The sequence below is a fragment of the Corvus kubaryi genome, unplaced genomic scaffold (assembly GCF_017639235.1).
Source record: "Corvus kubaryi isolate FWS band 111438036 unplaced genomic scaffold, C.kubaryi_AGA036_p1.0 37260, whole genome shotgun sequence".
NCBI classification, from domain to species: domain Eukaryota; kingdom Metazoa; phylum Chordata; class Aves; order Passeriformes; family Corvidae; genus Corvus; species Corvus kubaryi.
The window spans coordinates 5,673,060-5,697,257 of record NW_024581077.1 but is presented as its reverse complement, the minus strand read 5'-3'; the positions used below and the strand labels follow the sequence as shown (position 1 = coordinate 5,697,257).

Sequence of the window (24,198 nt, the reverse complement as noted above, 5' to 3'; positions counted from 1 at the left end):
TGCATAATGGGACCCATCTGCTTGTACTGAGATCTCTCTGGATGAGCAACAGATAACAAATTTCAGATTATATAAGTACTATATATTCATATCCATGCTTTCTCCACTTCAATCCCCTCAAAATCAGAAAAGAACCATTTTCTCTTTCCAGAGTCGACCATTTTTAGAAGATTTATTTCACTTCTGAATCTATTCATAAATTCCAGTCCAATCTAGACCCAGTAGCAGACACTTGAATTTCTGCTGCTTCACATTCTCTATCTCTTGTCACATATGGGGTATACAGGGATGTAAACTGCTATCAAATTATAAGTGATTTGCATTCATTTTGTACATATGCAGATTAGTGCAAAATATGAAGAATAGCAATCAATCCAGATGATTAAAAGAAAACCTGCTTTCTTACATGTTCAGTTTTCTTTTATTCAGATTTAGGACAAGTGAGTACCTCTGAGCAAGCTCCTGACAGGCAAAAAAAAACCTCAACAAAAAACCTCTGAATAGTTCTGGAAATCAAAGCTGTGCTCAGGAAATATAGTTGTCATTATTTCTAAACATACACAGGGCAAAGATCACCACTATCCACCATGGGAGATTACAAGAATGAGGTCCTGAATATCAAAATAGATGTATATTGTGTATTCAGAAGTTATACAGATGAGAGAGACCACTAGGAAGATTCTTCATGCAACACATAGTGCAGGATGTCGGTAATTCAAGCTTGAGCAAAAGTATTTACTAAAAAGTACAAAACCCCAAATATATTCCTCCCCTAGAGAATGGTTACATTCCTCCTCAGGCTGTGCCCTTCGTAGTAAATAATACACATTCTGCTTCAGATGACTTTTTCTAGAGTCAGTTTCCTGATATTTTTTACTGGTATCTCTTGCTGCATCTGTCCAGCAGAGCCCCCTGCCAGTGAATTTCTGTTGCCTCTGCAAGTAGGCAAAATGATCCCATCAGTCCTTAACTTGCACTTTGAGGAGCTAAACAACTGGTGTTTTCCCTGTTGTTCACTGTGTGATATCTTACCAAGCCTTTAATTATTCTCATATCTCTTCTCTAAATTTTCTCTAGTTTATAAACATCCTTGTCTTTCCCACTGGTACCCAACTAAAGAAGTATTTCAACAGAAGCTAACCCATGCCACATAGTGAGATGGTTTCACTATTGACTACATGAGACTTCTCTGTTCATGTACTTGAGTAAAGTTTCACATTAAACCAAAAGCTCCTCCTTTACCTATTTATTCTTAATGCCAGAGAAGTGTTTCACAGTTTTGGAGTGCCTGGATAAAGAGATCCCCTATGAAAAGCATGTCTTGCTTTTACTTTTCTTTGCAATAAATAAGGGTTTATGTTCCATTACATTAGAGATGAGATCACTTGTCTGTACACAGCTCACCAAGAAACATAGATCTCTGTCAGTATCTCCTACTCTTCCATTACTAACTCCCCCAACTTTTTAGATCACCTGCAAACTATTGGCAATGGCCATATTTTTTATCCCAAGTCACTGATAAACATGCGCAGCAACATAAATCTAGGAAATGGAGTCTATAATCTTGTAAAAAGTTAATTGGAAAGACACATAAGAAACTAAAAATATCAATAATAACTTATGGAGAGAGACTCATACACTGTACCTGAACAATTCCCTTTATGAATAAAACTTCAGACAGAAATAGCTCTTCTTACACAGACAGGGATTAGTTAATCTGTGTTGCTGTATCCAGTATATTTTATGAAGGATAAAAACCATTTTGAATTAATGTATTGGGGTTATTAAGAGTCAGCTGACACCTGCAGATAACTACAGACAAGTAATAGGAATACTTAAACCATTATACACTTACTCATCTCACAGAGGGGCCTTTAACCTCTGGGCTTTCTTCTTACATAGTTTGTTTACTAAAGCAGCTCTTCTGTCATCATAAGTCCTTGGCAATACTAGATCCTGTTGTGATTCCAAAAACTAAACCCTTTACCATAAAACATTTTTGTGGAGTTTTTTTTCTTTTTTGAAATATACTCAATATACTCCTGCAAGATATAATTTCACAATGCCTCTGTCTTTATCTCTTTAAGTCACTGTTTCTCAAGTTGGAGTTATTAATAATCGTATGGAACTTTTTCAAAGAGTAGTTGGGGTGTGAAGAATATATACCAAGGACATCTGTGTCATTCTGATACCTTCTTACCTAGGTGCTAGCTGTCTTATCAGTCATAAAGAATTTCTAATTAGGACCATCAAGATACAGAGCCAATAACAAGAAATGACAGGGAGTAACTGACATACCAGTTTTACCTCAAAGAGACTTAGAAAATCCTAGAATTTGAGAGGGGTTTTCTTACAAACTATGACTCTGCCTAGTTTTGCAAATAAAAAGCCCCCTACAACATGTGGTCCCGTATGCCTGTCCTACATTAAAATCAAGAATATAAACTGACCTGATTTGCTGGTAAGAACCTAATTAGCATGGCTACAGGGTGAGCAGTCCCTCCAACACAATAATTTATTAGCTAGAATTCTCTGGGCCTTGGCCAATGCAGATTCCTGCCAAGGAGATCTGAAGAAGAAAGGGACCTAACCCACAGGATTTTCTGACTCTTAGCACAGTGGGTCTTGGCAGGGAACCTTTCCTCACCATGTTCACTGTAAGTTAACAGGAGACGAGAAAACAGATTTGATACCAGTTGGACTGTGGTGGCTACTTTAATTTCTATTAGTAAGCAGCTCTTTGGAGACCACAAGGTAGGTTACTACCCAGAGCTCCTTCACTGTCCTTTATCAAAGAGAAAAGCAGCATCTGCTTTGGATAGACTCACTAAATAGCTGCTTTAACTGGACAGATACTGGAAAAAATTTTGGCATCTTTCCCTCAGAGTTTTGTTATCTGTCTTCATCATATCTCCCACTGCAGCTTGTAAGAGAAGATGGAGGTTTCTTGTGTTAGTCTCCCTAAAAAATATTTTCCTACTCTTTTTCTCTCCTCTGGATGGCCCCTCAAAATGATGTCTAAACTCCCATAATTGTTATGAAGGTTTGAAAATATTTAGGCTTCATCAGCTTATTTTGGATCCGCCTTTCCTGATGTTTCTGTCTGTTTCAGTTTGAAGATCTGATCTTTTTATATGTATTAATCTGACTCATCCTGTATGGCCCTTTTATAAGGTTTCTGATTTGTGTAGCTTAAGTAAATCTGTTGTTCCAACCAGTCACAAGTTAGAGACATCTTCTAGACTTAGAGAAGGCTTTCTCCACCTCCCAGTCACATACTTCTCCCAACACCTTCATTCAGAGAGGCAGAAAGCAGCCTGGACATAAGTGGTACTTGACCAAACTGTTGAGATAACTGTATGTTTTAATTTTGTTCTTTACATGGTTCTTTTGTAAAACTAATGAGGAAAAATTAAGGCAACAAAGGAGCTTGCTTTTCTCCAGGAACGCAGATCTTTTCTCTATTTGCATGCCAACTAGTCTGCTTCCCTTGGCATCTTCTGTCTCCACCCCAGTTTTCAGGGTAGAAAACACTGAGTCATTGCTGATAAAACAAGCAGGAAAGTTAACTATATTGTTACCACCTATCAGCTTCCTATTTGAGGGGACTATATCTAAACTGATTTAATGGGGTTGTCATCCAACACTCTGCTAATGCTGCATCTGAGATAGTTTTGACACATTATTCCACTTTTAAAACTATGCTTGGGATGAGAAAGTAGAAAATTCGATCACCAAGGGTGGTAACTTGGAGTGATTTTGTACCCAGGTCTGCTTTTCATCCCTCTTTCCCCCTTAACCTTTTTTTCCTCCTTTCCTAGAAGACAGTCATAGAATCATAGAATGGTTTGAATCAAAGGGGACCTTTAACTCTTATCTAGACCAGCTCCCCTGCAATGAGCAGGGACATCAACTAGAACAGGCTGTTCAGAGCCCCATCCAGCCTGACCTTGAATGTTTTCAGGGATGGGGCATCTACGACTCCTCTGGACAACCTGTGCCAGTGTTTCACCACCTTCATTGTAAAAAAATTTCTTCCTTGCATCTTATCTAAATCTCTTTTAGCTTAAAACTATTCATTACTCCTTGTCCTATTGCTAGAGACCCAATTAAAAAGTCTGTCCTCATCTTTCTTACAAGCTCCTTTTACATAATGAAATGTTGTGCTAAGACTACCCTAAGCCTTGTCTTCCCCAGGCTGAGCAACACCATTTCTCTTAGCCTGTCTTCAGAGAAGAGGTGCTCCAGCCCTCTGAGCATTTTTGTGGCCCTCATTTTGTTGGACCTGCTCCAACAAGTCCGTGTCCTTCCTGTGCTGAAGACCCAGAGATGAATGCGGGACTCCAGATGGGGTAAGGACAAGACACTCTCCAGCTGAAGTGCGTGCTCTGAAATTGTCAATCTCTCATGAATATGGGATCTGCAGAAAGGAAATACATACTTATTGCAAGAGTGACACAGGATTCAGCTCTTTTGGTATGATTCAGAATTCAGATAATTTCTAGATACGCTATTTGGGACAATGTAGGTTTGGGAGTGCATGCACCTATTCCGAACACAGCCTGTTATAGACAGTGCTGGATCCTGTGGGCTCTTGACAGCTAAATCGCTAATCTTTCCAAAGTGAAAGTAACGATTCTGTTTCATACAGAACACTAGGCCTGTAATTCAAAAGATCTGACAAATTTAGAAAGGATTTTGTTCACATGTTTGAAGAAACTGACATTTTTACAATCTGGCCTGGAATCATCTTCTAGGATAACATTGAGGGGATCAAAGTAAACACATGTAGGAACCTAATAAAACCAAATGTCCCAAAAGACAGGTCAACTAACTTTCTACTTCCCATTTTGACTTTAAATGTGATTCCCATCCAATAATTTCGTGAAAAGAATGATGGACTGAATTTCTGTAGCCTAAAATGAATGCTGCCAGGACACTGCAGCAATATATTAAGAGAAGGGAGAATGAGACAGAGCTTCCAAGACTCCAAAATGATGTGGCAAAGAGGAAATAACTAGGAAGTTATTAGAAAACTTTTTCTATGGACAGATTAATTGAGACAAAAATACAAATGTGTTCTTCTGGGTCACAAAAGAGAGCTGCAAATGGATCAGAAGTCCCCATGTCCCCTCCTTTAAACTACTTACTATGGTCAAGGCGTCTTCTCAATAACTAGTCAGTGTAACTAGATCAGGACATCTGGAATTGTTTTAGATTTACGTTTCAAATTTAAAGTTCCCCCAGGAAACTGGAAAAGGTGGCCTGGGGAATATGTCCTTTAAATAATGTCGCTATAACGACCAAGAAACAGTAACAAAAAAGGGAATCATCTAACTTGCCCTGTGGGACACGATCTGTGAGACTGGGGCTTGTTCAGCTCCTGCCCGAGCTGTCTGGCACATATGCTGTGAAAACAAGTGTCAGCTAATGGAGCATGCCCTCATGCTCAAGGAGAGAGCAAAATGCATTGTGCTGCATTGTCCCAGTGGAATTGGGCTTTGAGCAGTTGGAGACCCACTGCCATGGACAGGCTATGCTCTAAGTCTCCACCAGGTATTAACAATCTGCCATTTCCCTTGTTTTCCTTTAAAAGTGATTCATCTGTTTGAGAGCTGTCATTCCAAAATGATGCTTTCTTGGGTATTCTCACTTAGAGAAAAGGACAACATCTATCCTCCTTTTGAATAGGATCATGGCTGCATCCAAGTTCATCATAATCAAATATTTTGTCTATATTATAGACAAAAGAACAATAACCTTGGATGAAATGGATCAGCTTGACAACAGACATTTTAAAGATACTTTCTCCAAGAAATTAGCCTGAAATCTATACCATAGGAATAGATGAATGACAGAGATGAATTACATTAAACTTCCCTTTTTCGTTGTCCCAGCTGCAAGAGTCTTGCAGTGATTTACCTAGTAAGACAAGGAATTACTGGAACTGGTCCAACTCAACCATGCAAAGCAGCTTAACAAGAAAAAGCATCATTTGTGGCAATTTTCCTGAAGTTCCGGAATGACTCTCATGGAACCTCAAAGGTGAAATAATCTAACAGAAATGTGGAATTGTTTTGAAAATGAAACCCCCACATTTCACACTAAAGGGAGCTAGGAAATAGGACCCAAAACACCTTACCTCCTCCTGCTCTGACAGAAAGTGGTTAATTGCTATATTTGGTGAGAAAATGTATTTAAAAGCACAAAATTGAAGGTTTAATTATATTTGGTATGTGTTACTGGCAGAGCTTCATGAAATGATCAACAATTATCTTTCTCATCCATCAAGTGCTCAGGGATCACACAAGGACAGGGAGTAGGAATATGAAGTAAGCTTTGCCAAAAACATAAAAATGTGTTGTTTCTCTTGTAGCTTTCTTCATTTTTCCCCCCACATTTTCCATGCACATCATTCAAGTTAAAGTGGTTTTTTTCAGCATAGCTACTTTCCCACTTATCTGGAAGCAATCAACCCCACAAAACCTTTTGAGCATCAAACTCGCTACAGGACACAGTGGAGTCTCATTTTAAACCAAGAACAAATTAACGCATTCCAATTTAACTCCAGCACTTGATTAACCCAAAATGAATCAAAAATGCTGCTCATTGACATGCAAACCCATCTTTATTATATTCCTACTCATAAAACTTCATATGCAATGGCACAACTCTGCCAAAACATTCAGACAACAAAAACCAGCTTAATTTCAGATATTTACATGTTTCTGAAAGACTGAGATATTTCATGCCCACAACACAACTTTAATTAGTGCTAAAATTACAATACAATGCATCCCATCAAAGCAGGCATGCTATTTATAGCTGCATATTTAACTCTTGGGTCATCAGGTGCTCTGTACATCAGGATCACTAACATCCTGTTTACCTAAGAAATTCATTGTTCAGTGCTTAAGACACAGCTGGAGGGGCATGCACAATATGCCATGCTGTGAATGCCACTGGAAAGATGTAACTCATGAACAGTGGCTTTATTATTACTTACACACTTATCTATTTACTTTTTGATTATTTCTCGTTGATGTACTAGGCCTGTTTGTGAAGGACAAACTGTAGAAAGCTTGATGCTGCTAACAGATGTGGATGCACTTAATGGGAAAATCCATTACTTCAAGGAAGGGCTGAGATTTCTGTGGGATTCTCCAAAAGGCTAAGCTTTTGACACTTATATAAAAGCCTCAGAAGAGCAATTATTTGTTGTTTATTATGAGGGGATATTTGGAATGGTAGCTTGAGGCCTGGAGTGTTCTAAATTCATCACATAACACACACAATTTTAGTTACCCACAGGGGATCACAGCTTGAGCACCAGTATTTGGTGTTCCAGCCTGACCACCATAACCAAAGCACAGCTCTTCCTGCTAACACCATCCAAAACTGGAATTCAGTGAAGTGGGGCAGCATAATGGAAATGTTCCCTACCACAACACAATGCATGGTCTCACCAAGCACAGAGAGAGAGTCAGTGCTTGCAAACCACTTGGGAATTCAGTTTTGTCCAGGTTTTATTGAAGACTCTTCTCAAGCAGAGGGAGCAGGTAACAGGGTGAAGGAATGAAGAGCTCCTTTAACTTCTGTGCCTGTTTGCCCCCAGTTACCATCTGTCAAAACAATTCACTCAGGCGCTTGCCTTTAGATGGGATGAACAGGAACACAAAGACATGGCAAAGTTGCACTTGATGTAGAGGTGACAGAGCCTTTTCTCCATCACATAATGAGGGACCTGTAGCAGATATTTTGACCTGAGTGCTGCATGGAGCCAACTTCACCATGTCAGATATGCTATTAGCACGGCTTAGGTTTAAGGATCTCAAGCTTATGCCAGTGAGTGCTGGTCAGATAACAATGATGGGATGCTTTGAAAACAAATCTATATCTTCTATTTGTAAGGACACAATAATCCAATGGCAATTCCACAAAGTAAAAATTAGAGGGTCTGACTGCCCAGAAGAGCTATATTCAAAAGTCACATGCATTGTTAATAGAAAGCTTGAATAACAGTGAGGAAAAAACCTGTGAAGTATCCAACAACTCAGATGAAAAAACAAATATCAAGTTATAGACAACAGAAGTATGAGGCATGATCCCAATACATAGGTTTCCTTTCAAAGCTGGACGTTTACTTGCAGATATCCACTAACAGCACACACATTAATTACAAAGGAAAAAAGATAAATAGTTCAATTCATTTAGTTCTTTTGTTCCTGGCATTTCATGGCTGTCAGTCTGAAATTTTGAAAGAGGCCCACATTGAAGATAACCCTATAAGCAGGGTAACTTGGGACTTAAAAGAAAAAGGCTAAAAAAAATAAGGTAAACTTTCCCCACATATGGTTCTAACAGATGTGGTTTTAAATTACCATTGGGACATAATAATGTTTTTTGAATAGACTGAATGTTAAATAGTTGGCTCTTCCTATGTGACAGACATTAGCGCTCGGTGGTTTAAGCAGAAAACTCCCCATTTGCGTCTTTAGCTGGCATGTACTTCATTTTCAGCCCACGCCGGTCAGTATGATTTAATACCTTGGCCTGATGTCCCTCTCACCAGCAAGAAAAAGGATAAAATAGGATTAAAGACATGAAACAAAACAAAACGAGGCAACATCAGCCCCCCCAGCAGCCAATGCCAGGCTCCTGCTTTGTTCCTTACACAACAACTCCCGCGCCCCTGCAATGGGGACTCACTGGAGATGACAGCTGAGGAAGAAAAACATTAAATAATTCAAAGCCACTAATATCAAGTCTGATGTAGGTATAAAAATAGTTACAAAACACCACTCTACATGTTTTCATTATAGGAACTTTGACTTACTTGGAAACATCAAGAAAACCTCAAAACTATGCCACTCCCAGCCTCACACTCTCAATTAGTTCGGCAGTGGAAATGACATCCATTTCCAAACCAGCCTTCAATTTTCATGGCCATTTTGTGCTTCTGCACTGGGGGAGCCAGCACTATTCCACAGCAGGAATGAAAAAGCCTGATCCAGAGACCATTAAAACCAACAGGAGCCTTTGAATTAACAGTAAAGATTCTTGGATCTGGCCCTGGGTTAGGTTAAAGCATTGTGGTGCTTTGGGGATTCAAACAAGATTGAATGTGATTGGCTTTTGTTATCTCCAAAAAATCTTTGTTGCTGGGAGTGTCCACTTCCAAACCTTCAGTCTGCCAAGGCAGTGCACATTCCAAAAAAATGCCTTAATGAAATTCCTTAATAAGGAAACATGATGGCAAGGTGAGCTACCACATAGTCTGTGTTAAATTAAGTCCAGGTGTTTTCATTTGAGCAGAGGGAAGGAGAGAGAAACAAACAGGAGTATTGACATATGAAGAATATATGCCCCCACATGCTCACATTTGATTGGGCAGCTTTGCTGGGGCTGGGTATCCTGATTTTATTGATTTATGTATGTCATGCACAGCAGAGATGTTACAGACTTTTTAGTCTTTCATGCTCTGAAATGGAGGGCAGGAAAAAAAAAAACAAAGGAAAAAAGGAATCAAAAGAGTCTTCAGTGCAGAGAGCACAATAGAGCACCGGCTGCAGGAATCCAGCTCTAATGAAAGAGTTGGAAGAGGTCCCTCTCTTCCTGGTGTTCCCCCATTTTCTCACCCCCTAAAAGATCCACTTTTCTTCCCTAATATCAGCTTCTGATATCCCCTTCTTCTCTGTTACCATATTCTCAACTAGATCCTTGGTGTGTCTAATAATCTCTGGAGAAGACATCAGCCAAAATAAATAAATACATAAAATTCAACAAAACATTAATTATGCAGAAGGTATAAAAGGATACAAACCAAAGTGATGCAGGTGTACAATAACGTTGCTCTCCAGAGCCCATGATCAGTAGCGTTTGGCACAGAAAGCCACAAACAGATGACATTTTAAAGCATATGGGGGGTATGCAGGGCTGCAAGCAATGGTTTGTAGCTCCTATACGAGTCATTTGTGCATCCCTCCAATCCCAAATAAGATAGCGAACAGCAGCAACTATAATAAGCCATAAAAGCTAAGCCCTAAAGAAAGCCCTGTTCAGGTAGACCAAGTACTTGCCAGCAAGCAGGGCTCTAAGTGACAGGCAGGTGGCTTTGTCTGCTCACTCTTTCTTGTGAGATAAAAGCAAAACCAAGAGAGTAGCAAGTTTCCAAATCCCAGGTGTCTTTGCAGGGCATCATGAACGCAAGAGGGATTTTAGGATAGAAAGGAGATGGAGGTACAGGGGAAACATGTCAGGCTGTGAGAAGATGATCATTAAGTTGTCCCTTGGTATCAGGATTCTGGTGCTCCAGTACAGAGAAAGCAAGGGCACAATTTGCTGTTTTGGGGAAGAGCAAACACTGGCTAGAAAGAAGTATAAGAAAAAAGACTCTGTTAGATGCTGACGATGAGAAGTAAAAACATTTGAGCAACAGACAACTTCACAGTCATATGCCTGTCACAAGACGGGCAGGCTGGTTGTTCTTACTTTATAAAAAAGGTATTTTGTTGGTTATATTTTTGTTCAGATTATCCCCAGGACAAGAATAAAAGTCAAAATGAGAGCCTGTTTCATTTCTGGGCTTTCTGATTCTCTCACGAAGCCTCCAACCATTACACTACAACCTACTTTCACAGTACTGAGTAACAAGCTGGGTGATAAAAACATCAGATGAAATTCAGTATCAATAAAAGCAAAGTAATGCATAAAGGGAAAAACAATTCTAACAATGCATACACAATGTGGGCTCTAAATTAACTGGTGCCACAGCAGAAAATTGGCTGAGGAATCTCCATGGGATGTCCTCTACAAATACTGGCTCTCTGCTCATGCCAGTTAAATGCGCAGGGAAATTTGGAAATACATTAGGGAAAAAATAGACAATGAAAGGAGAAACATCATAGAATCATTTATGTTGGAAAAGACCTGTGAGATCATTGAGCTTAACCATTAACCCAGCACTGCCAGGCCCACCACTAAACCATGTCCCTAAGCACCCCATCCACACACTTATTGAACACTTTCAGGCATGGTGAATCCACTACTTCCTTGGCAGCCTGTTCCAATGCCTGATCCCTCTTTCAGTGAAGAAATTTTTCCCTAATATCTGATCTAAACTTTCCCTGGTGCCACTTGAGGTCATTTCCTCTGTCTTGTCACTTGTAGCTGGGGACAAGAGACTGACCCCCCACCAGGCTACACCCTCCTTTCAGGCAGTTGTAGGAAGCAATAAGGTTTCCCCCGAGCCTCCTTTTCTCCAGACTAAATATAATATGGGACGATGTTTTATAAGGCAACATGCGTTTCTCTTAATGCTGCATGCATTTTGGGTCTACCCATCTCTAAAATACAGAGAATTAACAAAGACAGAGGAAAAGGCTGCAAAGATTATCAGGAATATGGAAAGACTTGCAGAATAGATAAAGTAGGATGGGGATTTTCAGTGTGGAATACAAAACCAAAGAGTAGAAGGAATATATCTTGCTGTATAACCCACAAAGTAGGAGTCATCTAATGAAATTACCAAATTGAGAGGTTAAAGCAGAAAAACAGGAAGGCTTATTCACTCATTGCATGATCTTAAATTTTCAAACTTTTTTTTTGTGGCAATCACAACTATATGATGGGTTCAAAAAGAATGTAGCAAACTGTTAGAAGACAACTGCTTCAAGGCCTACTAATCAGGATGGTTCAAAAGATTGTCCTGAAGATAGAAGACTGTAATGAAAAAGTGCACTCTGTATTTTAACATGAATAAAATTAGACTTCATATCAGTACAATAAAACTGCTGTAAATAGTTGGCAATCTAGAAGAAACTCCTAGTCATGGGACTAGCCTAAACCCTCATCACCTCCACAAAGCTGTTTGTACCCCCTTCTTTCTCTCTCCTCCATGGCAAATGCTTCCACCACATTGACTCAATGTAAGTCACTAAGTCATCAGAAAAAACAAAACCCCAAGGAAAAGATGGAGCTTGTTTTGTCCTGGGTTGATCAATTAAATTGTACAATTACAGAATCACAGAATGGGCTGAGTTGGAAGACACCCTAAAGATCATCTATTCCCAGCCCTCTCTGCCGTGTGCAGAGGCACCTCCCACTAGACCAGGTTGCCCAGAGCCCCATCCAGCCTGGCCTTGAACACTTCCAGGTATGTGACTGCCACAGCTTCTCTGGGCAACCTGTGCCAGTGTCTCACTATCCCCACAGCAAAGAACTTCTTCCTAATATCTAATCCAAATCTGCCATCTCTTATATTAAAACATTACCCCTAGTCCTACCACTATATGCCCTTATCAAAAAGGCATAAATAATCAGACATATTCTGAAGGAGTCAAAGGACAGGAGCTAGGGAGAGAGGATATTGGGATGGGGGGAGAGGGGGAGAGCAGGAAAACTCTCCTTCCATGCCAATGGGTCCAGAGATTGGCTCTGATGTGAAACTGAAGCCTGAGAGGTCACCTGTGATGATGGTAACAAAAGGAAAAAGCTGGTCATATCAAAATGCAATTATCTGTTCTTTTGGTTTTCTGGGTTCCCATTTGTTTTTTTTCCCCTTGTTTTTTTTGGCTCTGATTTGTGATAACAGTTGCTGTTACATTAGAATGTTGCTATACTAAATAAGAATTCCTCTGTCAGGAGGACACTGAACCTGAGGCTGGGATACGTGGGAACTTGTGTGATTGCTCTGTCAGTGCAAGATCTCCTGAGATTTCTTTGGATTTAATCCCATCCTACAAATCCTGCAATGCTGTATAACTTTGATGTGACTTTGTGGGATTCTCATTACTTGTATTCACTTTGGTTTCCAGGAAGCTTGAAGTTTCATCATCTGCTAACATATGCTGAAATGCATGTGTCAGTTTTATAATAAATTTCCAATATAAAAAAATATCTATAAAACACACAAATATGAAATTAGTTTGTAACACTATCTCCAGTTCTCTGGTTATTAGGGAAAGGCAAAGTTGGTAGTGCTGTCAATTATGGGAAGAGTGAGGCATCTTTAATAATAAAACAGCATTCACAGTTTCTTATAACTATACTAAGCAAATTGTTTGGCCTGAAAATTTCCATGCCAGCTGTCTGCCTCAGGCTGAAGTTTTTAGAAAATTTCAGTCAAAACAGTTCAGCAGATTCTGAGAACAAGGCTAGAGAAAAATATGTTGTTTTACTCAGGTTAGAAAAAAAAAAAAAGAAGCCTTTAGCTTTCTTTCTAAAGCCTCCTCTGGGATTTTTAGGACTTTAGAGGAAGGACTTGAAATTTGCCTGGGAGAGAACTGTTTTTCTTTTAATGAATTTTGTGTGTATCTGTGTGAATTAAGCCAGGTTTAGACATCTTTGATAAAAACGCTGTTGCTACATGTTCCTGGGTGCATTTGTATATATTTGCCAGCTTCCATCACTTACATTTCTACCTGTGTATGACTAAACAAGATGTTTTATGCTATGGCAAGTGCCAGGTCTGCATCCAAGTATCAGAACTGAATCAGAGATGCTCTCTGGTTCTTGGCATGATCTCAAGCTGGTAGGAGCTGAATGAATTTGGGATGAGAGACTTGGAGAGCAGGGGTTAGAGGGATGAAAATGGGATTACAGAAAGGAGATGGATGAGGCAGGGCACGAGGAGAGGACCAGGCTGAGAGGGATGGACTGAGGGATCTGTTTAGAGGAGCAGAGTGCTCTGTTAAACTAAGCCATTGACACGCAGAGAGAGACGGAAATGAGGCAGTGTCACAAAGCTACTAGCTCTTGGAAGACTCAATAAAACCAAAAGAAATCAACAAAAACGAGACTAACAGACCAATAATATGATTTAAAAGTATATATTGGAGACTCATAATTTAAGTAAAAAACACAATGGAAGTTGCCTTAATCAAGTGTCTGAGTAACAAAACTGTCATTATTCACAGGACAGTGTTTTACCCAAGCCAGTCTGGAGATGAAGCAATGCAAATGAGGAGTAGAAGAGGAGGTTTACAATCCCTGTCTCACCCGTTGCAGAGCTGGAAGGTTTGTAGTGACTAAGCAAAGGATTGTGGAATGAGGGCAAACGTGTTTCAGATTAAGGCAGCCAAATGATGCCCCAAGACTGTGGGCAGTGCTGGGCAAGTCCCTTCAACCCAACATTTCATAATTGTGTCAGAGTGTGTTGCAGCCTCTGGATGACCATCTTGACAGCTCAGAGTCTGATCTGCTAAAACGTCAAACACCCACAGCAGCAATTAAATGCTGTATGAACTTTGCATTGTTTTAGCACCACCGTAAGGAAACACCGTAAGTAAACCTCGATCACAGCTCTGTCAGCAGGAACACATCAGCCAGTTGGCTCTTGAGATTGTTCACTGCTTCCTAGAACAAGAATCTGTGCTTAAAAGGTGATCACACCTTAAACCCAGCTGCACAAAGGGTACTTTTCTAGAAATAGCAGCATTTGCTTGTTCCGGACTGACAGAATCTGTGCTGCCCACAGCCCAGCCACCTAATGCTGTCTGTATCAACAGGCAGAAAGCAAATTCCAGTGTCTCTCATGCTCTGTCAGTTTTTCCAACCACTTGTGGCAGTCATTTCTACAAGCTTTTTGATTAACCAAACTCTCCCTTCCTATTCTTCTTTACGTTACAGAGGTAAGGATGAAATGGTTTTCAGCATCCAAAGACACACAGGCAGTTGAAAAGGAATTAGCAGAATATTGAAAACTTTCCATTATAAAATTTATGAGTTCAGTTCATTTATAAGATTGGGCCATTTAAAGCCAGGTGACCCAGTGGAAGAGATGGTTTATGAATTTCTTGCCTCCAGGACTCTGCTCTTATGTGAACAGACAGTATTTGAAGATGGTCCTGCCCAGGAAATGAATCCTGGCTTCTCTTATCCTCCATATAGCATGATATCGTAGAATATCATAGAATATCCTGAGTTGGAAGGGATCCATAAGGTTCAGTGGGTCCAACTCCTGATATAGAAGACCAAGATTGCTTTTATGAATAGACCCAATACTCCCCAGAAGGAACAGGCCCAGACTGGATTTTGTAAAGCAATTTTAAGATTTTCAGTACACTTATTGGGGTTTGAGGAGGAGACAACAAAGCCTGTGAACCCTTGTTGCATACATGATGCAGGGTTGGACTAAAACAGTAAAACAGGACTTGATCTTCTGTTTTTTAATTTTTGTCTGTATAACTCAATCTCCAGAATACTTTGAATACTCAGTGTGTGCAAACATGTGCAGGGAAGTGATACAGCTTCTGCTCAGTGTTTAAAGAGAAAACTGCACTGAATAGTCACCTAAAACCTAAATCAATGGGCAGCGAGACATCTCCTGCTTTATGTTTGCTGTTGCTGCCGGAGTAGCACATCTGCCACCGCTGCCTTAGCAGTGATTACAGCAGTGCAGCAGCATTCTGGACTGCAGTGGTTATCCTAGACCGTAGCAAGTGCTACTCACTAAAACATGTGGAGCTATCTGTGAAATCTCACTGAGCCATCCCCATTTAAACGAACTGATAAATGCAGTTCAGCGAGCTCCTCTGCCTAAATCGACCATCAGCAACTCCTCTCTTCTCATTCCTTCTTCCCCCCACTTAAAAAAAGAACAAGGATTGTGTCATATCCTAGAAAGCAACTCCTACTTGGGAAAGGAAACTTATCTGTCAGCCCTATTCCATTTCATAATTCACTTTCCTCCTTCTGGCTGCCAACACACTGGAAGAACAGAGAAATCTGTGCCTGCTCTCATGGATGTCTTCACATTCAAAAGATCACCTCTGCTGATACCCAGCAGGACAACATGTGATGAAGTTTGAATCCCCCTGCAGCACAAACAGCTTAATTCCCAGAAATTTGGTAAAAAGACAAAGGATTTTTGTGAGTAAGGTTCAAACTTTCCAAAATTTGAACTTTCTGTAAGGAAGGTTTGTCATTGCAACACAGACAAGGAAACGTACCCTCCTTTTCACGTTTCTACTCTGCCTCTACAGATGATCCAGGGAGAGCAAGGTGGAACAACTGGCCAAAAAAAAAAAAAAAAAAAATTCTAACAAAATTATTTATCTGAAGTGAAGCAAGGGTGAAACAGCACAGAAGAATGAAAATGGTACATTTATTCCTGACTACTATCAGTCCTATAGCCACACTACAGCACCACTCCTTATGTTATGCTGACAGAGTTAAGATATAAATTTCTCCGTGATTCTTCTTCCTTTTAATCTAGAGCAAAGAGGAAATACACACATATGCTTTTAAAAAATCTTACATTATTAGACTTTTTTTCATCTGAAACGTATCGGTCAAGGATCCGTGAATACCCAATTCACTGGCAAGTGGTGCGAGTTACTCTGTCAAAGTACCCAGCAACGCCAGTCTGTCAGTTCAAAGCAGAAACAGAGTATTTTAGCTTTTAGTTACAATGAGCTATGCTGATAGACCTTGTAACAGGGCAGGTAACAGTCAGTCTTTAAATCCGAATTGACATTGATTTACAAAGTTTCATTTCTCTGAATCAAATCTGAGAGAGAGCGAGTTTCAAGCTACTTCACCTCTTGAAATCACACATTTCTTAAACACAGAAGAGTTTGCTTAAAAAAAAGAAGAAATAAAATCTCAGAGCTAAGATGAAAGGGAAAAGGGATGTTAAAGATATCAAACTAGCAAGGTGTTGTTTATTCATCTTTTCTAATTCTTTTCCCCTCCACAAATTTTTAAAACCGCCTTGATTTGAAATCCTAATAATAAATATGCCATGCAACATTCCTCCTGTCAAGTCTCTCTCTTTGTGGTATTACTGCAATATTTGTAACTTTTGATCTGGAAACATCAAGTTACATAAGATCATAGTTCTGCTTCTTGCAAAGATGTGATTCTGTCAGAAAATGAACCATTGAAGCGGGAACTCAACAGAACTGGAAATGACTTTCCCAGGGAAAAGGTAGTTCTGCTTAAGCATCTCAGCTATTTTAAAGTGCAAGAACTCAATGTTTTATTCTCCTGAGCAGAGAAATGGCAAACTACCAGGTTAAAAATAATCAGAGTAGGCTCTTAATTGGAATAGTGTGCATGTTGTAGACAGAATGAAATAACATTTAGTTGTTATGCACTCCAGGAAACCAATAAAATAAAATAAAATAAAATAAAAAATTCACTTTGTAAAATAAAAAGAACATTTTCCCTTGCCAGCATACTATCTGCTCACCAAAACAAAAGGAAAGCATCTATTTTAAATGAGTCAAGGAAAATAATTAAGCTACATGAACTTAAAGTTGCAGAGTCTTCTCAGCCCAAATCTCACTCCGTCCCCAGTCCCACTGAAATTAGAGAGATGTCTCTCTTTTTCCATCCATGTAGTAAATCAGGGGGAGGGGGAACTATCTCCCCACCCCAACCAAAACCAGATGAGCAGCTTTACCCTCATCTCTCCATAATTTTTCCCTGTCCTTTAAAATTACAGAAGGCAAATTCTCCTCAGAAAAGCCTTTCTAAACCAGGACCCTTTGGTAATAAGAAAAGGAAACTACGAAGTTAACTTCTGCATCTCCTTTTGCCTTTTACCCCTTTTCTTGCCAAAGAACAACCTGAGAACCTTTTTCCATGTTAATGACCCTCTTTCTTCCCCGAAACGTGACATTTCTTCTCCAGATCACGCACATAAATAACAGATGAATTGCAAATCTCCCCTTGTGATGATGTGTACACATTCGAAAAAGGAGGGTGAGACACAGAGTCCCTGAAAAGATATAGTGCATCTCAGTGCAGTGGCAGTAATTCCCAATCTCAGTGATTTTTTTTTTTTTTTGAGGGGGAAAAAGGAGAAAAAAGTGAAACAGGTTATCTGCAAAGGCGCCTCCCCTTCTCCCCCGCCCCAGCTGTGTGTGCAGACCCCCTTCTCAGGATGGTGGGTGCAGAGCAGTGGTCCTGCTCTCAAGGCAAGAACAAAACAGGTTACATTTTCAGGTGCCTGGGAGATGCCCGGCCACACACCGTGACCTCACGGCCCCCTCCCAGTCCCCAGACCTGCTGCAAACTAGCACAGACCCTAATTTTCTTCGGCCATGCACTGACTTGGGGATTGCATTCTCAACGGATCATGGCAGCAAAGAATTCTCCTGGCCACAAACTAGCCCACTCCAGCAAGGACTGATCCAGCAGCGTGGCAGAGTCTGGGAATTTCACAAGGAAGGGCAGCTCGCAATGGCCACAAACGAGCAAATTCCTACAGCCTTGTGACACAGGCAGAGCCGAGCGAGCCGCTGTGAAGTCTTGCCTCGCTGCAAAACAGCGCAAGAGATGCGTCTTCCTCCGTTTATGCTCCCCCCACACCGTACTAAATATAAATACACATATATGTACACATACTCCTTGTTTTTTCCACCCAAGCCTATAAAAGTGCTACAGGCACAGGCACTAGGTGGGAGGCGCCTGGCTCTGAAGAGGCCAATGAAATAAATTAAATACAAATCACTGGCTCAGCCCCAGCCTCCCCCAGCTATCAGGGGAGAGGTTGGGGTTCCCGATGGCCAATCCCCAGCTCCTGCCAGAGCCGGAGTGCGGGTGGCATATGCGGACTGCTGGCACAGTATAGGTGTATATATGTTAAGCCTTGGGTGTTGCAGGCACATATGGTGCACATGTTGGGAGCAGAGCACTTTCCATAGGAGGGGAGGGGCTACCCTACTAGTAGGCAATTTTATTAGGGTCAGCGAAGCAGAAAGAAATGGGATTGGGATAGGCTGGGAGCTGCCAAGTTCCCCTGCCCAACTCCGGCCCCCCAGAGCAGGGAGCAGCACACTAACAACTTGCCAGGCTACAGCAGAAGTTTACCTATAAAAAGCAGACAGACAACTTCCAGCTTCAAAGATTTGCTCTCATTTTCTCATTTTATGGCCCTCCCTTCACCTGAGACTTTTTTCAGGGAAAAAGAAAAAAAAAAAGAAAAAGTTGCAGCTGCAAATTCAAGGTGAGGCTTCACTGCAAAAAGTTAAGGAGGAAGATAGGCTTGAGGCAGAGAGACTAAATTTTAGTTTGCTTCACAAGTTTGGTGTTTTGCTGTATTTTTTTATTATTTTAAAATCATTTAAAAAAATTGCACTTTCCAGGAAAAACCATGAGCAAATGCATTCAAGATGCAGAAAGATCTTGCCTGTCTATTCAATGAACATTTAGTCATCTCTGTTTTGGCTGTATGAAAAATGTATTTCGGACTGTGTATCCCATAAAACAAGGCAATGGCATAAATATGGTTTTTTTGGTTGGGTTTTTTGGGGTTTGTTTTTTTTTTTTTTTGTTTTCAAATAATGTGCTTACATGGTTGTAACCACTGTGAATTTCTAAGCATGGTCATGATAAGAAAGTAAATAAATACTGCCTTGTGAATACTTTTAGAGTTTGGGGGGGCTAATTATTATTTTTTAAAGATTTGTCATTCCTTAACTACCACTTCTTTTGAAGTAAAATATCACATATATTTTACACTGTATTTCCAACCAAAACAACTCCCAGGAAATAAATGCCCTTTGGTAGCAGCCTGGTTTTAGGTTCAACAACCCAAATTTGTATTTGAGAATGCAAATTGCTGAGAATACTAGCAGGAGTCTGAACCACTGCATTTCTTCCAGGCACTCCAGCATCTTTTCTCCAACACCACACTATTTGGGCGAGCTTTTAATCCTGGCAGGGCATGGCTGGAAGCAGGGCTTTAACATTTAATGCCTAAGAAACAGACTTGTCACTCAACTTGCAGTCAAGCGCATTTCTTTTTTCTGCTTTTTGGTGGAGGCAAACCCACCTTTCCCTGGAAAATGGGAGACCCCATCCTCACGCCCGATTCTAGCACAGATCCAAATGTAAACATACACACACACACACACACACACTGCCACCACGCACCACCCTGCAGCAGGACATGAGCATGGGGGTTCAGACAGAGCCAAAGGAGCCTTGTGAGCTGAGAAATACCAAGGCACTTCTTTCTTATTCTATTTTTTTTCTCTCTCCTCTCCTCTCCTCTCCTCCCTGCTTTTACTATTACATAAATAACACCGATTGATCCTAAAGCTTCATCCTTGCTCCAGTGCCTCCCAATCTGCACTGCTGCCTTCCCCCAGCACAGCCGCACCGCTCGGGGTGCAGAGGGAAGGGTCGGGGAGGGGGAAGGTTGGACGGGAGAATCCACTCCAAACATACCCTGAAGCAAGGTTTTGGCAGTCTGGGGAGTGCCTGATCCCCCCCCGCCCCCCCACCGCCCCAGCCCGGAGCTTCCTGCAGCATCTTTGCCTCCCTCCGAATTGCTGCAAACTGTGCGAGGGGAGGGCAGGGAGCTGGACAGGAGGGAAGGATGGATGCTGGAAAACCAGGGATTCAGGGAGCTTCTCCCCAGCCCCAGCCTGTGTGCCTGGCTGTTTGGTGGGAAGAGGGAAGGGGGAAGGGAAAATTGAAGAGAGTCTATGGCATAAATACACTTTTCAGAGGAAAAAGCGAAGCTTACCATGTCTGCAGCTTCCCCCCATCGAAATGCCACTTCTGTGTCCAGCGATCCCAAAGTGGAAACTACAGGCAGGCACCGGAGCTCATCTCCGCAGGCAGCTCAGAGATACACCGCTGCCACCCCCAAAAATCAAAATCAAAATAAATTAAAAAAAAAAAAAAAAAAAAGAACAGCGTCTGGTCCAGCTTCTTTCCTGACAGGAATCGTCCTGGTGGGACTGCCCAAAATAAGCAGCTGCAATCCAAAGGCTTTATTTAAAGCTTCCCCCCTCCTCCTCCCTCTCTCCGTGCCTCGCTCGCTCTCTCCCTCTCGCTGTTACACACAGAGAGAAAGAGAGACACACACAGGTTACATGAATGGGAGGCAGGAGCCGGCGCTCCCGGCTGGAATGACAGGCGCACATGCGGCTGGCGGCTGCCCGCCACAGCGGCGTGGGAACAGCTCGGACACGGCCTACGGATGCGCGGAGAGGGGCATGGGGCGGGAACCGGCATGGGGTGGCATGGGCATGGACATGGCACAGGCGCGGCAGGGGAGGACACAGACACGGGCACGGCGTGGACGTGGGGCTGAGGAAAACATAGACGTGGGCATGGTCAGGACATGTTCATAGAACAGGCATGGGCTGGGGATGTACACACACACGGGCATGGCATGGGCATGGGGAGAACACAGACATTGGCATGAGATGGGAATAGGCACAGGCGTGGACATGATGCAGTCCTGGCATAGGCATGGATCAGGGGAGGACACAGACATAGTCATGGCATGGGCATTGGGAGAAGGGCACAGGTATGGCATGGGCATGAAGGGCATTTGGGCATGCACGTAGGCACGCATGGCATGGAGAGGGGCTGGACAGGGCTATGAGAAGGGGATGGGCATGACGTGGGCATGGACAGGCATATGGGCATGGTGATGAGATGGATCAACTGTGGCCATTAGAGTTAGAAGGTAAGAGGGACAGGAGAGGATGTGCTTGGGTACCGTAGGCATGGGTTGGCCTTGGGCATGGAATAGGTATGGGGATGAGTTGGAATGGCATTGGCTTTAGCATGAGATTGGAATGGGGATCAGGATGGAGGCAAGAAGAGAATGGATATCTGCCTCAGGTGGTGCCTTCCTGTCCTGGCCTGGTGAACCTCCCTCTCTTCTTGGGGTCAGGTGGGCTCTAGTTTCAGAACACATCACGAGGAACAGGAAACCTCTGTTCCTCCTATGCCTCTAGTCAGGCAGCTTGCATAATGTCTTGCTTTTGGGGTCAGGGGGCATCATCCACAGTGGTGTCAGGAGATGACATCACTATCAGTATCAATTACTATTACTATTTTAATATGTTTTTTTACATAATTTTGCTGTTTGATAATTAAAATCAGATTCTAAGAAAGAAGGCCTGCAAGATTTAAGGTTAGTTCTTCTTGAGGAGGAAGATCAATGCTACCAGTGTCTGCCTTTTAAATATTTTGGGGGGGAGGAGGTAGTTTTGGTTTTATCTGTTCTTTAATTATTTTAACAGTAGTGACAAGAAATTAGGGCTATTTAATGCTACTATTCAACATGGTGTGAAGAAAGAAAGGGTTGTGGTGTTGCTAAGTGTCAGGTCCTGCTACTGCTTCACTGCCTGACCTTGGGCAAGTCCTCTATAAATTATTCCTGTCAGGATATATCACCCATTGCCATTTACACTCAGCCTATCATTTTCTCATTCACCAAATAATCACATTTTTCTCTTTCAAGTCCCTCCTCAAAGTTTACTCTTACAAAACTTTTCAGCAACAGTCTCTACACGGCTTGTGTTGACATCACTAATCTTGGAGGGACACTGGACTGAGCCCTAAAACGGCATTATAAGAAGAGTTCTGAACATAATGGACTGCAGTACTTCATGTAGTGCTTTGAGCTACATGGGAATCATCCTCTTCATGGCATACCTTTAAATTAGCCAGGTACAAGTCTGCTATGTTCTGCCTTTTTCTCCTGTCCTAAAATTTCTAGCCTTTGTGGAAAGCAAGAGGTAAGATATGTGGTTTTTTCCAAACCCAGAAATCAGAGTAAAAAGGCACACAGCAAATCAGAACATCGTCTTAAAACAGCAGAGTCCTCGACATAAAGGTCTGCTTTGCAAAATAGCTGCTGCTGTTCACTGTTTTTTTCAGTCATACATATTAAAAATGAAATATATTTGCATTGGCCTTATTACCTCTGGAATATATTCCACATCAGGAATCTAGACTCTAGACAAAGGTAATTTAGGTCTCTGGAAGGAAAAAGTTTAACTGAGAAATATATATATTGTTAGGTATAGTCCTCAGCCAAATTCAATAGTAATTGTATAAGCCTTTCAAAAATCATACAGTATGCAAGCTTCCAAAATTTCGGAACAAGAAACATTTCCATTTAAATGCCAAGAAGCAATTTTTCCTCTCTTGTTCAATACTAAATCAGTCACATGAGCAGTTTGCATTTGATTTTGGAAGGGAAATGGAACATCTTCTCTTCCAATTACACATAACTTTTTCTTTTTCTTGTTAGTAGTGCTCTTACAGTTTGTGTTGCTTTCCTGCAGTTTTGAAACACTCATTTGATCTGCCCATTCGCTCCAGCCATTTATTTATTTCTTTTTAAACTCAAGTGACATTATTAAGAGAAAATCAGTAAACCCAAGTGGGGAGTTTAATGCTGTTTGTTTGCATTCTGGCTGGTAAATTCAAGTTTAACAGGTCAGCACTGTTTGTGTAATTGGCCTTTCTCTGTTAACTGAACTAGACAATAATGCTCATGGAAAAAAAAAAGAACAATACTAATGTAATGGGAAAAAGCGACTTTGCTTAGGAAAATCCTGCTCCTGCTTCAATTCACAGTGAATTACTGTGGTCACAGAAGTGTGCTGCATACCAATTTGGAGCTTATTTTATGAAGATGTACATTCAAAGCATTGGTGTTCAGCAGCCTGACATGTTGTGCCTGTGTCTGCATCCCAGCAACTTTGCACTTTGCTCCTTGTGACCAGTGACTATTAAGTCAAGTTCTCCTCCACACAGTGTTTGCAAAGAGTTTGTAAAGAAACCACATCTGTGGGACAAGAAGGTGAATGACAAGACTAATGCACGAGCCTGTTAGACCTTGTGTGCCAGAGAGCAAGGACAGCAAGTCCGGGAGCTGCCACTCCAATTAGCACTTCGTGCTCCTAATGCCAGCTTGTGTTCCCGTGTTGACATTCACTCCAACAAAACAATGAAAACACCTTTTGTAAAGTCCCCATTGATCAAATAAAAAAAGTAGCAACATCTGGTGGTCAAAGGCTTCTTGCTGGCCAAGTTCAGCAGCAGTTGGTTTGGTGAGCCCTTTGCCTAGTGGAGGCATCTCCTAAGGGGCTGCACTGCTTGACAGCCACTACTAAAGATTTTAGGTGTTTTTCTACATCCAGGAGAATAATCCAGAGGGAAAAACTCATATATTTTAATCAATGGAAGTGAAACCATTTGCCTTTCAGAGACTATAAAATACACACCCCAGGGTTCAATGCTCTTTTCTACTCCTCCAGAACATTCTTAAGGGGAAATCACTCTTTTCTTGATGAATGTGCAATTCAAATGTGGAAATATGCCATTCTTCATGCTTTCTCCATAGGGTGCAAAATGATTTCTGTAATTAAACCCTTTTTGCCAACATTTCCTGATGAGAATATCTTTTTTTTTTCCTTTCTTTTTTTTTTT

General features: G+C 41.3%; 1 protein-coding gene across 12 annotated transcripts in view; it reads right to left on the bottom strand.

Annotated features, from left to right (window-relative positions):
- The window catches only part of TENM4 (teneurin transmembrane protein 4), a 928,417-nt gene that overhangs the window by 574,574 nt on the left and 329,645 nt on the right, over nucleotides 1-24,198 (bottom strand). For 7 of the 12 annotated variants that reach the window (XM_042024143.1, XM_042024148.1, XM_042024149.1 and 4 more), the window contains exon 1: nucleotides 20,483-20,865. The exons of 1 other annotated variant lie outside the window; for it this stretch is intronic. The gene's annotated coding sequence lies outside the window, so the exon portion shown is untranslated. Of the gene's footprint in view, nucleotides 1-20,482; nucleotides 20,866-24,198 lie in introns of those variants that run through there. 4 more of the 12 variants (XM_042024150.1, XM_042024153.1, XM_042024154.1 and 1 more) reach the window with 2 other exon arrangements.